The 15,057-nt window shown below is 41.6% G+C and overlaps 1 pseudogene; it reads right to left on the bottom strand.

Annotated features, from left to right (window-relative positions):
- Positions 1–12,591, bottom strand: part of LOC111959328 (sterol 26-hydroxylase, mitochondrial-like) — a 19,587-nt pseudogene extending 6,996 nt beyond the window's left edge.
- Positions 12,592–15,057: the final 2,466 nt, after the last annotated feature.

Genomic DNA, 15,057 nt, shown 5'->3' with positions numbered 1-15,057 from the left:
TCAATCAGATTCCAATACTCTCCACCATCCAAGACCAAAGAGATCTCCAAAGGATGAAAGAGGAGTGGGACAAAATCCCTCCTGAGATGTGTGCAAACCTGGTGGCCAACTACAAGAAACATCTGACCTCTGTGATTGCCAACAAGGGTTTTGCCACCAAGTACTAAGTCATGTTTTGCAGAGGGGTCAAATACTTATTTCCCTCATTAAAATGCAAATCAATTTATAAAATTTTTGACATGCGTTTTTCTGGATTTTTTTGTTGATATTCTGTCTCTCACTGTTCAAATAAACCTACCATTAAAATTACAGACTGATCATTTCAATGTCAGTGGGCAAACGAACAAAATCAGCAGGGGATCAAATACTTTTTTCCCTCACTGTATCTTCACATGTAATTGTGTCTTTACCTATTCTAAACCATGTGAAGGGATGGCGTGATTAATGGGGAACCACTTGTCTCCACAATGTCTGTGCGCCAGTCACTCCCTCCTTTGGGGAGATAAAGCCCTGCCTTATCTCAGCTCACTGGTCACCATAGCAGCACCCACCCGTAGCACGCGCTCCAGCAGGTATATTTCACTGGTCACCCCCAAAGCCAATACCTCTTTTGGCCGCCTTTCCTTCCAGTTCTCTGCTGCCAATGACTGGAACCAATTGCAAAAATCACTGAAGCTGGAGTCGCATATCTCCCTCACTAACTTTAAGCATCAACTGTCAGAGCAGCGCACAGATCATTGCACCTTTACATAGCCCATCTGTAAATATCCCATCTGTCACGATCGTCGTAAGGATTGGTGCAGTGTTGTAGGCATACATTTTCTTTTATTTAAATGAACACCGAACAAAAACAACAAAATACTGACCGAAACGTGAAGCTACTGTTGTGCACACAGGCAACTATCTGTAGACAAGATCCCACAAAACACAAAGGGGAAATGGCTGCCTAAATATGATCCCCAATCAGAGACAACGATAAACAGCTGTCTCTGATTGGGAAGCATACCAGGCCAACATAAACCATTAATCACCTAGATGACCCACCCTAGTCACTATCACGCTCCAACCAACATAGAGAATAAACCGCTCTCTATGGTCAGGGCGTGACACTATCCAACTACCTCATCCCCATATTGTTATTTTTTTTTTTGCTCCTTTGCACCCCAGTATCTCTACTTGCACATTCATCTTTTGCACATCTATCACTCCAGTATTTAAATGCTAAATTGTAATTACTTCGCCACTATGGCCTATTTATTGCCTACCTCCCTAACCTAAACCTCATTTGCACACACTGTACATAGATTTTTTCTATTGTGTTATTGACTGTACGTTTGTTTATTCCATGTGTAACTCTGTGTTGTTTGTGTCGCACTGCTTTGCTTTATCTTGGCCAGGTCGCAGTTGTAAATGAGAACTTGTTCTCAACTGGCCTACCTGGTTAAATAAAAGTGAAATAAAAACAGAATAAATATAAGGTCTGAGAAAAGATGTGTGGGGTAGTGTCTGGAACCATTGTATGTCATCTCTGATGTTGCACCTATCCTGGGGTAGTGTATGACCTAGAGCAGGGGTGTCAAACTCATTCCACGGAGGGCCTAGTGTCTGCAGGTTTTTGGTTTTTCCTTTCAATAAAGCCCTAGACAACCAGGTGTGGGGAGTTCCTAACTAATTAGTGATGTTAATTCATCAATCAAGTACAAGGGAGGAGCGAAAACCCGCAGACACTCGGCCCCCCCTCAGTTGGGAAATGTATCGAGTCTTGAAACCTGTTGAACCCTAGAGCCCACTTTCCCTCAGGAGCTCAGAGGGCTTGTGACCTATCCTATGTGTGTGGTCATGAAGGGGTTTTACTTGAGATGGGGATATCTGGAGTTGACAATTGATTTATGCCATAGAATGCATTGGTGTTTCTGTGCTATGAAGTACCAGGAATGAGATCGGAGCATCATCTTAGGGCCCAGACTAAACAAAAGAACAGTCTTCATAGCAAATACTATCTAACCCCCCCCCCCCCCCCCTAACTCTAAGGGGGGGGGGGGGGGGGGGTTAGATAGTATTTGCATATGAAGACTGTTCTTATTGTTTAGTCTGGCCTAAGATGATGCACTATTGTAAGCCACTAATAAACCAATACACCAAACCAATCACAACCTACAAGTACGAGGTTGCCAAATCAACGAGGGCAGACCGTCATCAAAATCACCGATACAGTCTGTGGGCTTTGTTCCACTGGACATCATAAGGTGAATGCACCAACTTGTAAGTCGCTCTGGATAAGAGCGTCTGCTAAATGACTTAAATGTAAATGTAAAATGTACTATCTGGCTGCGGGATACTCCTTTCACATATATCAAATTTCACCTTGTGACCCATTCCATTCATCTGCTGTTTGTCATGAAGACTAAATGGGCGAATCTTTTCTATAAAATATTTGTGTATGTCAGAGCTACTCGCCACAACACTTGGAAGTGTTGAGCCGACCAGCCTCATCATTATAGAAGCAATTGCTCTATGCTTTCCTTATTAATATGTTTTGAATAAAGTAATATCCTGATTGGTGATTGACCTCGTCTCTCCTCACTGTTGATTAGAATTTCCACCACACTGTTCTTGTCTATTGATGTTCTGTATTATGTTTCATGTTGTGTGGACCCCAGGAATAGCTGCTAGTTTTGCAACAGATAATGTGGATCCTAATTAAATACAAAATGTGTGGGGGCAATGGTAAGTCGAGGTAATATGTACAGTACCAGTAAAAATTGGACAAAACTACTTATTGAAGGATTTCTCTTTATTTGTACTGTTTTCTACATTGTAGAATAATAGTGAAGACATCAAAACTATAAAATAATACATGGAATCATGTAGTAACCAAAAATGTGTTAAACAAATCAAAATATATTTTTAAAATCTTGAAAGTAGCCACCCTTTGCCTTGATGACAACTTTGCACACTCTTGGCATTCTCTCAAACAGCTTCACCTGGAATTATTTTCCAACAGTCTTGAAGGAGTTCCCACATATGCTGAGCACTTGTTGGCTGCTTTTCCTCCACTCTGCGGTCCAACGCATCCCAAACCATCTCAATTGGGTTGAGGTCGGGTGATTGTGGAGGCCAGGTCATCTGAAGCAGCACTTCATCACTCTTATTGGTCAAATAGTTTTTATACCTCATGGAGGTATGTTGGGTCATTGTCCTATTGAAAAACAAATGATAGGCCATCCTGTTTGGGCCTAGTGGTACTATCGCAGCAGAATGCAGTGGTTGCCATGCTGGTTAAGTGTGCCTTGAATTCTAAATAAATCACTGAAAGTGTCACTGGCAAAGGACAGATTTCTTTGCAGCAGTTCGACCATGAAGGCCTGATTCACACAGTCTTCTCTGAACAGTTGATGTTGAGATGTGTCTGTTACTTGAACTCTGTAGTGCATTTATTTGGGCTGCAATTTCTGAGGCTGGTAACTCTAATGAACTTATTCTCTGTAGCAGAGGCAACTCTGGGTCATACTTTCCTGTCCTCGTGAGAGCCAGTTTCATCATAGCCCTTGTCATGTCTTAAAGTAATGATTGACTGTCGTTTCTCTTTGCTTATTTGAGCTGTTGTTGCCATAATATGGACTTGGTCTTTTACCAAATAGGGCCATCTTCTGTATACCACCCGTACCTTGTCACAACACAACTGATTGTATAAGGGCACAGGGCGAGACCCAGATGCAGACACGGGAGGCAGATGGTTACGAATAAATATCAGAGACTCGAACCAAGGGGCAGGCAAGAGAATGGTCACGGACAGGCAAAAAGATCATGACAAGGTCAGAGTCCAGGAGGTACAGAGTGGCAGGCAAGCTCAAGGTCAGGGCAGGCAGTATGGTCAGGCAGGCGGGTTCAGAGTCAGGGCAGGCAGTATGGTCTGGCAGGCGGGTTCAGAGTCAGGGCAGGCAGTATGGTCTGGCAGGCGGGTTCAGAGTCAGGGCAGGCAAGGGTCAAAACCGGGAGGACTAGCAAAAGAGAAAATAAAAAGCAGGAGCACGGGAAAAACACGCTGGTTGACTTGACGAACTGGCACAGAGAGACAGTTAACACGGATAAATACACCAAGGAAAATAAGCGACACCTGGAGGGGGTGGAGACTAGAGGTCGACCGATTATGATTTTTCAATGCCGATACCGATTATTGGAGGACAAAAAAAGCCGATACCGATTAGTCGGCCGATTTATAAAAAAAAAAATATATATATATATATATATATATATCACACACACACACACACTTTTGTAATAATGACAATTGCAACAATACTGAATGAACAATGAACACTTTTATTTTAACTTAATATAATACATAAATACGCACACAGCTCTGAAGTGACAATGATACTGAAGAGTCTGCTTAGAAGACAAATACTCTCAACTGTTTGAATAAAAATAGAGTTTAAGTTACCTGTGATGAATGTTGAAGACAAAAACTTTAATTTCTATATGCAGGAAATACTATTTTAATAATGGGCATGGTAAGAATTGACAACCAAAGTGCGAGTCATAATTCCCATGACACCTAGCAAAATCTGAAAAGCGGTTCCTTCATTTATTCCATAGGATATTTTTAGATTCACTTAAAGGTCTGTGTTTCGTGTAGGCTTACATCACCGTGCCAATTTTATAACTGTGTAGATATCCATAGGACAAGGTAACTCTGATCAACATTGGCTAAATATAAGCGAAGAAAAAAAAAATTGTAGAGTGGATTTATGAAAATATGTTGACAAACGTTACCTTATCCTAGTGAGATTTACACGGGTATCAAAACGTCGAGGCAGTTTAAGCCTGCACGAAACACAGACCTTATTTGAAGTAGATCAAGACATTCTCTATGGAAGACATGAACGGTAAAATAACGAAGGAACCCCTTTCAAATTCAGCCGCAAGTTATTACAGGAATTATAACACGTCGACTATTTCTCTCTAAACCATATACCTTTGACTAATCCGGAAACTATCACCTCGAAAACAAAACGTTTATTCCGTTCCGTATTTTATCTAACGGGTGGCATCCATGAGTCTAAATATTCCTGTTACATTGCACAACCTTCAATGTTGTCATAATTACGTAAAYTTCTGGCAAATTAGTTCGCAAAGAGCCAGGCGGCCCAAACTGTTGCATATACCCTGACTCTGCGTGCAATGAACGCAAGAGAAATGACACAATTTCACCTGGTTAATATTGCCTGCTAACCTGGATTTCTTTTAGCTAAATATGCAGGTTTAAAAAMATATACTTGTGTATTGATTTTAAGAAAGGCATTGATGTTTATGGTTAAGTARACATTGGAGCAATGACAGTCATTGATTGATTGTTTTTTATAAGATAAGTTTAATGCTAGCTAGCAACTTACCTAAGCTTACTGCATTCGCRAACAGGCAGGCTCCTCGTGGAGTGCAATGTAATCAATGCAAGATTGGATCCCCCGAGCTGACAAGGTTAAAAATCTGTCGTTCTGCCTCGTTTTTCCTAGGCCGTCATTGAAAATAAGAATGTGTTCTTAACTGACTTGCCTAGTTAAATAAAGATTAAATTAAAAATATATATATAATTAAAATATCTAATCGGCGCCCAAAAATACCGATTTCCGATTGTTACGAAAACTTGAAATCGGCCATTCCGATTAATCGGTCGACCTCTAGTGGAGACAATCACAAGGACAGGTAAAACAGATCAGGGCGTGACAGATTGGCTCAAACGCATTAAGGGGAAACAAAATTACACAAATTAACTTAACAAGGCACACCTGTTAATTGAAATGCATTCCATGTGGCTACTGTACCTCATGAAGCTGGTTGAGAGAATGCCAAGAGTGTGCAAAGCTGTCATCAAGGCAAAGGGTGGCTACTTTAAAGAATCTCAAATATAAAATATATTTTGATTTGTTTAACACTTTTGGTTACTACATTATTGCATATGTGTTATTTCATAGTGAAGACATCAAAACTATCATTCTCCAACGTGTAGGAATTCCAACTTTTGACTGGTACTGTAAACGTAGGTAGAGGGAAATTGACTAGTCATAGATAATAAACAGAGAAGCAGCAGCGTACAAATGGGAGGGGTCAATGCAAATATATTCAGCTATCGTGTTCTAAACAAAAGACATGATCAACATGTTCGTACAAACTTTGTCTGTTGTAACAGTATATTTAGGCAAACATAACAAACACAAGCAAGACATACAGGCAGTCAAAATAGCAATTATTTTCTCATCATTGCAAACATTGGCTAGTTCTTTTTTTAGCAACTCCTCTCGCAACATAACAATGAATATTATCACAACTAGTAGGCAGTCTAAAGCAGTAGTTGACAAACCACATAAGGAATAATAGCGCAGCCTACTGCAAAATGAACTCATCCATTGCCAGACTCTAGTTACTGGTCCGGATACACATGCTAGAGCTGCCTAGAACGTTCGGCTGCCCAGAGGTGGAACAGTTAGGTAGCCTACTCATGCGGTACTAGTTACATCATTTGTACAGGAACTCTGACTAGTGGCTACAATATGACAGCAACTATAAAGATTAGTGTACATCACACAAAACGCTAATTGTTTTTGCTCCTATGCAATGTGTAGGGACTGTCCTGGTTGTGCCACTTCAATATCCGTTACAACAGACAGAAGGTTCTATAACCTTCAATAAATATTTTTGGGGATGTCATTCAAATCACTACAGGGTTTATTATTTCAACTGTTCAGAATTAGGAGGCAGAGATCAGCTACAGCAACATGGTTTAGAAGAGACTGAATAAAGTGAGAAAGGTAAACGGATGGGGAGTGTGAGCAGTAGCTACGTAGCGTGTGTAAAATAACACATGCCCAGAACTCTGATCCAGATCCATAGCTTTGAGAAAGAGGTTTCCAGAGGGGCGGGGGCAGCCAATAAAATAACATTAGAGTACTATACAGGATCTTCAAGTCAGGAGGTTTGAAAGTACAACTCCTTCCAACAACCCAAGTTAAGTTGATGATTACATATTCCTTGCCAACAGACAGACAAAGACTAATGTTATTACCATGTATCCAGATGGGATGAATTAGACCAAAGTTGAAGGTCTGGTCTGTCATGTTCTCTCCAATGCAAAGCTAACAGAGGAACACCACAACCAGCTGAACCTGATTATATTAGAGGGTTACTACAGACTAGATCAACAGTTATAACTAACTCAATGTCTTGAGGCTGCAGCTAAAAAGTAGGTTAAACATGTATAACCTAATGTAGCTTTAACCCATCTGCCCTCTAGAGGCACTGTCAAATGAAATGTGAAAGTCACTGAAGGAAACGTGTGAAAGTCACTGAAGGAAACGTATAAAAGACAGTGCAAGAGACAATACAGCATCCCATCACACAGTTGCCTGATCGTTTCCAGATGCAGAAAAGCATGTGGTCTGAATCCCAAGCTACTATCACAGTTCTACATAACACTGTTGAATGAAGGGCATATGCTGTAGGTGTCACATCTGCTCCTGCTGCCCTCCCTAGTGGACATCCGGTGTCTCTTTGACCTGCAGCCATTTCCCCCAGTTCTCTCCCTCTCTGTGTGTGTGTGGTTGGAGACAGGTGTGCTGGAGTCAGCAGTTCCCCACCAGCTGCAACCCGTTCCATAATCAAGACCTCTACAAATACTCAGTCCTGCCACTTCTACTCTGCCAGATCATAATCTCTGTTCAGTCAGTCATGCTTCTAGCTATTTGTTGTCATTTAAGATCCTGTTTCCTGCTGTGCCTATTTCCTTGCCTGACGCTGTTTCTCCTCATTGCAGTTTTGCCGCTCTGACTGGTTCCTGTTCCACATTTCACCACCCTGCTACCCTGTTCTGGATTCAACTGATCATCTCTCCCTTGGATTCCCCTCCGGACCTGTTTATCCTGTCCCAACCCAGCTCACTCCAACCTCAATATCTGGTTTCCTACAACTCATCCAAGCTTCCCTGGATCTGCACTTAATCACTTCCTGTGTTACAATAAATATCTTGGTTCATTCATCCCCGTTTCCTGGTTTGAGTCTGTTCTTGGGTTCCCCTGTGCTGCTCCGCATAACAGTAGGGGTACTATACAACTACAGAGCAGGCCTGGATGTCTTACCCTGGAGAGGATGAGGTACATCTCCAGCTCGGCCAACCTCCTGCCCAAGCAGGCCCGGCCCCCGAAACCAAAGGGTACTGAGCCGTGGTGCTGGTTCTTGTCTTTCCCCAGCCCACACAGAGCCAGCGTTCAAGCAGGAAGGCTTGGGGCTCCGGGAACACTGCTTGGTCATAGGACACGACATAGTGACACAGGTGGAACAAGTCTGGGATGGAAAGGAAGGAGGAGAGAGATGAAGCCCATTGAATTGAGATAGAGGGAAAGGACTGAAGAGAGGGAGAACAGTCAAATACAGCTGCTCTAACTCTGATCAGTGGTATACTGTTTGGTGTGAGCGATATTAACAAACCATAAAATACTGAAGTTAAGGGTGAAAGTATATCTCTGGATATACAAGTGTGATCATATCTCCACACAGGATGAAAATAAAAGTACTTTAGTTCACCAATAGCAAACATTTCCAACAGTACAAGATGGTAGAAGAGTAAGTCACATTTTTGGGGAAGAGGTGGTCGCCCACAACTATGCCATTTTCCACATTGATGCGGGCGTTTCCTGGTACTCCTGGGTACATCCTGGAGAGAGTATAGGAGAAAGTCACAAGGGGTAGAGAGGAAAGGATTGGCTCCATTTGACTAATTAAGAATAAATTATAGGCACATTGACATATACTGCATGTAACAATACATAACTCATTATGAATATAATAACTTTAATAACCCATTATGAATTTTATAATGAGTGAATTTACAGAATGACAGATGACTGACAACTTATTGTAGTGTCTCCCTGACAACAGCCTTGAGCCAGGGCATTCTAGTGATGTCATCACTAGTAGGCACCTTGTCCCCCGGGCAGACACTGATCACTTCCTGGTACAGCTTCTCCTGGATCTCTGGCTCCAGGGCCATGTGGTACAGAGACCACGAGATGGTGTTGGATGTCTGCAGCATAGAAATACAATTACAATAGGAATAGGTTGTAGGCTAATAATATTAGTATTACGTTAATTGACCAGTAATTATATTTTTATGGTCTGATTAGGGAGGCGGGCACCAATGAGACAATGGTACTGATACTGTTATGGTGCTTACTCTGACTGTCTTTGACGTAGGTAGCTAATGTGGTTATGTTGAAAATGTTCACAATCTAAAATAACAAAAAAAAACATGTCCCCCACCAGGCCTTCACCCCTTTCTCCACTACTGTTGCCACCCTGTCACACCCTAATGTGAAACAGCGCTACATAAAACACACACCTCACCGTATCGACCCCAGCCAGCAGTAGCTCAGTGATGGACCCCAGTATCTCAGTGACAGACATCTGTTCACTGACCAGGAGGTGTGAGGTACTCTCCCTCCACCGGCTGGCCCAGACGAACCTTCTGCTTGTTCTCCTCCATCTTCTGAAGCACCTGCTCCTCCGCTGTATGGGGACAGAGGTTATAGTAACCAGCACAATATAGATGCTTCGGGTGAATCTCAGGTCTTTTCTCAATTCCTTGTGTAGCAGATAGGGATCTGTGAAACCACAGGAGGCTGGTGATGGGAGGATGGCTCATAATAGCTGGAATGGAGTAAATTGAATGGTTTCGGACACATGTTTGATTTGTCGATACCATTCCATGTATTCCATTCCAGCCAGTACTATGAGCCTGTCCTCCCCAATTAAGGTGCCACCAGCTGCCTGTGTGTGAAACTCATACCTCAGCCTGAAGTGTCCCCACTTGCGCTGCCTCCCTGACCAAGGCCCTACTCCCCCGATTGCTCAGTTTGGCCGGGCAGCCAGCTCTAGGAAGAGTCTTGGTGGTTCCAGATTTCTTCCATTTAAGAATGATGGAGGCCATTCACAAGTTTACAGTAGAGGTTACTTGAGTTCATGGGTATGTGATAATGTGTAATGTTATGTGAAATTTTATTGTGCAGTTGTTAAGAGAATTTTGTTCTCAGTTGTACATAATACTAAATTGAATTAATTACTCAGCCTGAAACCCAGAGTTTGTAAGAAACTGGTTGAAATGAATCAGCGGAGGCCCAGCTACAATTGTCAGGAATGTTTATTTAGAGAGCTCTGCCGTGCATATACAAAACCGTTCTTTTTATCCCTTCTCTTAAACTAACGCACATACATACACACTATATTTGGATTATCCCCTGAAGTCTCACCACAGTTTATTACCACTCAGCTGACAGTTCCAGTCCCCCCCAGATACAGAAAACCTGGAGGGGCTCTCGCTGTCTTATTTTATCTCCATAGAGTTATAGCTGGGTCGGTTCAAACATAGGTTAAGGCTCCTCTTTGTTTTCTTTCGGCACACACATACATTCCTTTCTTCCCCAATGGTTATCATTTTTAATTACTCCTTGTCCATGCTACATAACCTCTAATCCTAATGGTTAAGTTTCCGGGTAGAATTACTTAATCATTTATCTTAAACCTTGATAAAATATCTTAACAGCAGTCTACCTTTTCAATCTTTATTATACACTCTTTGAAAAAAGGTGCTATCTAGAACCGAAAAGAGTTCTTCGGCTGTACCCTTAGAAGAATCCTTTTTGGTTCCAAGTAGAACCCTTTTGGGTTCCATCTAAAACCCATTTAACAGAGGTTTCTACATGCAACCCAAAAGAGTTCTACCTGGAACCAAAAAGGGTTCTCCTATGGTGACAGCCGAAGAACCATTTTGGAACCCTTTTTTCTAAGTGTACATGATAGAGCATGTGATGCCATACAAATGTCTCACTTATTCAGTCATTCACTCACAAATTCACTCATTGACTCACTCACTCGCCCTCTCATTCACTCACTTGATCTCTCACTCCCTCACTCACTTGTTCATTCATTCACTCACTCACCCACTCATTTACTCACTCTCTCTCTCTCACTCACTCACTCTCTCACTCACTATTTAATTCATTCACTCACCAACTTTGAAGAGGTGATCCCAGACAGCCACAAAATGTTTCCAGAAGGGGAGGTAGGGCCAGGTGGACTTGGGGAAGAGAATGATGATTGGGGAGAGGCGGAACATCTCTCCTACTGAGACGATGAACTTCTGAGTCTCTTCAGGAACCTCCTCATTCAGACAGCCCATACGGGTCTTAAACAACACTGAGCAGATCGCTGCAGACAGAGAGGAAAACAGCAGTAGCACTTTATTTGACCGTAGATAGATTAGATTGATCCTTTATTGACCCTTGAAGGGCGAAATGTTGGTAGTGAAATGACCAGGTATTTAATGAGAAGTTAACACAGTAATAACCTATGAATATCTTGTCTGTTTCTTTAAGACTATATCAAGAGGAGGATGACATACGTAGGAGGATGTAATAAGATGCCGGCTCTCATACAGTGTTTAACAGTTAGTCAGGGTGACATCATATTATAGGGTGACATCGTTTGATCATCATTCGTCACTGTTGCCCTTGACCGATGAACAGACTGACCTTGAATACTCTCACACGACCCATCTCTCTGTCTGTAAGGGAATTCAAGCGATCAGTCACTTGCTATACAATCTTTATCTAATCAACTACCATGGATAAAGATCACTGTGCAATTACTTTAAGGTCTTTGCTCTAACACAATGGTTCTCAACCCTGGTCCTGGGGACCCAAAGGGGTGCATATTTTAGTTTTTGTTGAGAACCGTTGCTCTAACACAGTGGTTCCAAAGCTTTTTATATTCCTGTACCCCTTCAAACATTCAACCTATAGCTGCGTACCCTCTCTAGCACCAGGGTCAGCGCACTCTCAAATGTTGTTTTTTGCTATTATTGTAAGCCTGCCACACACACATTATACGATATATTTATTAAACATAAGAATGAATGTGAGTTTTTGTCACAACCCAACTCATGGGAAGTGACAAAGAGCTCTTATAGGACCAGGGTACAAATAATAATATAATCATAATCAATAATTTTGCTTTTTATTTAGCCATCCTACATAAAAAATGTATTTGTTCATCAAAAATTGTGAATAACTCACCACAGGTTAATGAGAAGGGTATGCTTGAAAGGATGCTCATAACTCTACAATGTTGGGTTGTATTGGAGCGAGTCTCAGTCTTAAATCATTTTCCACACATAAGTCTGTGCCTGTATTTAGTTTTCATGCTAGTGAGGGCCGAGAATCCACTCTCACATAGGTATGTGGTTGCAAAGGGCATCAGTGTCTTAACAGTGCGATTTGCCAAGACAAGAAACTCTGAACGCAGCCCTATTGTTACGGATACAAGTATTCTGTGTGTATCCTGTGTGTATTTCTTTTCTCTCCTTCTCCCCTACTCACAGGTGACCATCATCATTCCCCAATCAGTCATCAATCAGTCGCTAATCAGAAGACACCTGCTCCTTTTCTGCTACCCAATCACATTCCCTTTCCCTTGGTTTAAAAACCCTGTCAGTTGTTTTCTCTGGAGCTCGATCTCTTTGTCTAGAGCAATCTCTCTGTACATGCCATATGTTTGTAGACCTCTTGTGTGGTTTAGGATACATGTCACTTTGTCCCCACCTGTGAGTATTGTTTTGGTTATGGTGTGAGTGTTTGTTTGATGGTGGGAAAAGGGGGTAACCAAGATAAGATGCCCATGGGCATACACTACCCGTAGGTAAACTTTGTTAAATACACTAGTTAGAACTGGGCGGGCCACCCACTATTTTTGGTTAGTTAGTTAGCTATTGTTGAAATAGGCTAGTCTAACTTAGTGGTGTTTTGGGATATTTGTTTCTTTCCTTGGGTCCAGCTCAGCCCCTTTTCCTGCCGCCCCCATTACCGTGTGTTTGCTAATAAACCCTGAGTTTGACGGTAAATTTAAGTTGTCGTGGTTATTTCGTTCTCACCGTTACTTTGTCACTATTACACTTTGCATGAGTTATGTTACGGGTCCCATTACCACCCCCCCCCCCCCCCCCCTAGACTGTCAGGCCAAAGGGATTTGTAACACCTATCCAGAAATCTGTCAGTGGCTTCTGATTAAATTCAATTTTCACTGAACCGCGTCTTGCAATTTTGATGAGGCTCTCTTGTTCAGATATCGGTAAGTGGACTAGAGGCAGGGCATGAAAGGGATAACGAATCCAGTTTGCGTCATCCGTTTCGGGAAAGTACCTGCGTAATTGCGCACCCAGCTCACTCAGGTGCTTCGCTATATCACATTTGACATTGTCAGTAAGCTTGAGTTCATTTGCACACAAATCATACAATGATGGAAAAACCTGTGTATTGTCCTTGTTAAGGCAGACAAAAGAGCTCCAACTTCTTAATCATAGCCTCAATTTTGTCACGCAACATTGTATTTGTATTTATTATGGATCCCCATTAGCTGCTGCCAAAGCAGTAGCTACTCTTCCTGGATCCAGAAAAGTTAAGGCAGTTTCTTCAATTTAAAAAAAACATTACAATACATTCACAGATTTCACAACACACTGTCCTCAGGACTCTACTCCACCACTACCACATATCTACAGTACTAAATCCATGTGTGTGTATGCATGTGCCAATGTTTGTGTTTCAGTCCCTGCTGTTCCATAAGGTGTTGAATATACAGTGTCAAGAAAATGTATGTGAACCCTTTGGAAAGACCTGTATTTCTGCATACAGTTGTCATAACATTTGATCTGATCTTGATCTAAGTCACAACAATGGACAAACACATTGTGCTTAAACTAATAACGCACAACTTATTGTATTTTTCTTGTCTATATTGAATACATCATTTAAACATTCACAGTGTAGGTTGGAAAATGTATGTGAACCCCTAAGCTAATGACTTCTCCAAAAGCTAATTGGAGTCAGGAGTCAGCTAACCTGGAGTTTAATCAATGAGACGAGATTGGAGATGTTGGAGATGTTGGTTAGAGCTGCCCTAAAAAAACACTCAGTTTGCTATTCACAAGAAGCATTGCCTGATGTGAACCATGCCTCGAACAAAACAGATCTCAGAAGACCCAAGATTCTGGGAAAAAATCTGGAGTATGGTTCAAGAGGAAGATGATTGCAGATTTTGAGCATTAGCTTTACATGTGCAAAGAATGAGTTAAGTTACCTTTTTTTTTTTATATCAATACCAAATTCAGTTTTGTTCATTTTAGGTGTTTCCATGATAGAGATTACAAGTTTTAAATTGACAGGCCACTGTGGAGTGGCTTTACAATAGTTTAAATGAACACGTAAAATCCGATTTTTCTCAAACTAAGACATGTACCAAATATTTTTATAACTAAACCAATATATTCCACAACCTGTCGTTTCCAATGGGAACAAATGAGTCATAGTGGGCAGAACAAGCAAGGAGAAGGGCAGAGCCAAACACGGGCTAGCGAGATCCTATTGGCACGTTCTAGTATACATCTGAATATTTTCGTTAGGGAACGGCTACTCTGAAGTGCTCGTGTGTAATAACTCAATTCACCTTTGCACTCCTAAACAACGCGATTTAAAAAAAACTTTTGCAGAGGATAAAGTTTACAGAACGTAGTCCACTCTGTCCATAACAGATTATAGTTTTGGGAACAGGAAACTGTATTGAGATCAAATGTTTAATCAACGAGAAAATGTCCAGATTGTCGGCCAAAATCCATCTCGTTCCATCTTCTCCCACTGTCGGCCAGTGGGTTTCTTCTTACTACCATATTTGGTAGTGAGTGAAAACGCCAAGTGGATGCTTCACATTTATACATCCGGTGAAATATCTGTCTCATTGTTCTATCTGTGCATGTACTATAGGCCTATATTCCAGATTACATGTACTACTACATCTAAAAAGCCTTGAATTGGTGTAAACATGGGCAAAATAAAGTTTCCTTCCACCTCATGTTTTGCACCAGTCTCCGCACTATTCCTTTTAAATCCAAGTCTCAGAGCCCCACAGTGGAGATGTAATAATACCCATAAATCCTAGCGGTCAAACAGGCAAATGGTT

The sequence above is a fragment of the Salvelinus sp. IW2-2015 genome, linkage group LG36 (assembly GCF_002910315.2).
Source record: "Salvelinus sp. IW2-2015 linkage group LG36, ASM291031v2, whole genome shotgun sequence".
In the NCBI taxonomy this organism is placed as follows: Eukaryota; Metazoa; Chordata; class Actinopteri; order Salmoniformes; family Salmonidae; genus Salvelinus; species Salvelinus sp. IW2-2015.
This window is presented reverse-complemented; position numbering and strand designations above follow the sequence as displayed.